Genomic DNA, 1,026 nt, shown 5'->3' with positions numbered 1-1,026 from the left:
CCATAAAACTGCGGATTATCAAATTGATAAAACTGTTACTTTTCCCCAATTCGACCTCATCAATCAAATGCTCATATAAAGCCAGTGTTATGTAACTGGTGCCACCATACACTATAACTTTTCTCGTTTATTGGCTTTGAATAAGACAACAGTTTTCTCATCTTCCAACTTGACAACTTTTGCCTTTATATTATACTGTAAAAGAAATGAAACCAATGTTATAAAAACATTTTCATTATCACCTTTAAACAAATAAGAAATGAATTATTGAATAACAGAAAATCAATTTAAAATTGACCATGTTTAATAAATTCATTCAAAAAATCTCTTTAAGGGAAAGTTCATCATCCATTTCAAAATACACAAGTCTCAATTTTTAAGCTGAGCAAATCAATAATAGTGTCACAGCTTCCCATCATAATTTAAGAAATTAAATCTATATTTGTATGTAAATAATTTACTGCATTAAAAATTCTACTCATATTTAATCATAAAATTCAACAAATTGTAGAAATAAAATGAATTTCTAATCAAAGATATATACCTGAAAGCATTATAGAATTTGTATGCCTTTCTAGTACTCATAAAGACTATTAACATGAATATGTCCAAGACAAAAATCAACCCTCAATAATACAGACCATTCATCTTTAACACTTAAGTATTTACATTTTTGAAAACGAAAGGGATTATCTGAACCTCGTCAAACTGGAGGTTCTCGTATGAATATTTTTATTTACATTATTCAACAAATGATTTTCATTAATTATTAATACATTATTGTAGAAGTAAGATATCTTAATTACTTACAGAGCCATTGAGATCATTGATACAGTTCAATTTAATAAGTTAAGACTGTACTGGTGTTGATACTGGTAAACTTAATTTCCTTTTGTAAGGAAGAGGTGAAGGCAGTATATCTTGATCAGATTTCTGGTTTACCAATATTTTAACGTTGGTTTTTCCTGGTGAATATAGAAGGTAAAAGGTATATATATATTAAAACTTGATCTACATTTTATCATA

The sequence above is a fragment of the Lottia gigantea genome (assembly GCF_000327385.1).
Source record: "Lottia gigantea unplaced genomic scaffold LOTGIsca_272, whole genome shotgun sequence".
Classification (NCBI taxonomy): domain Eukaryota; kingdom Metazoa; phylum Mollusca; class Gastropoda; family Lottiidae; genus Lottia; species Lottia gigantea.
This window is presented reverse-complemented; position numbering follows the sequence as displayed.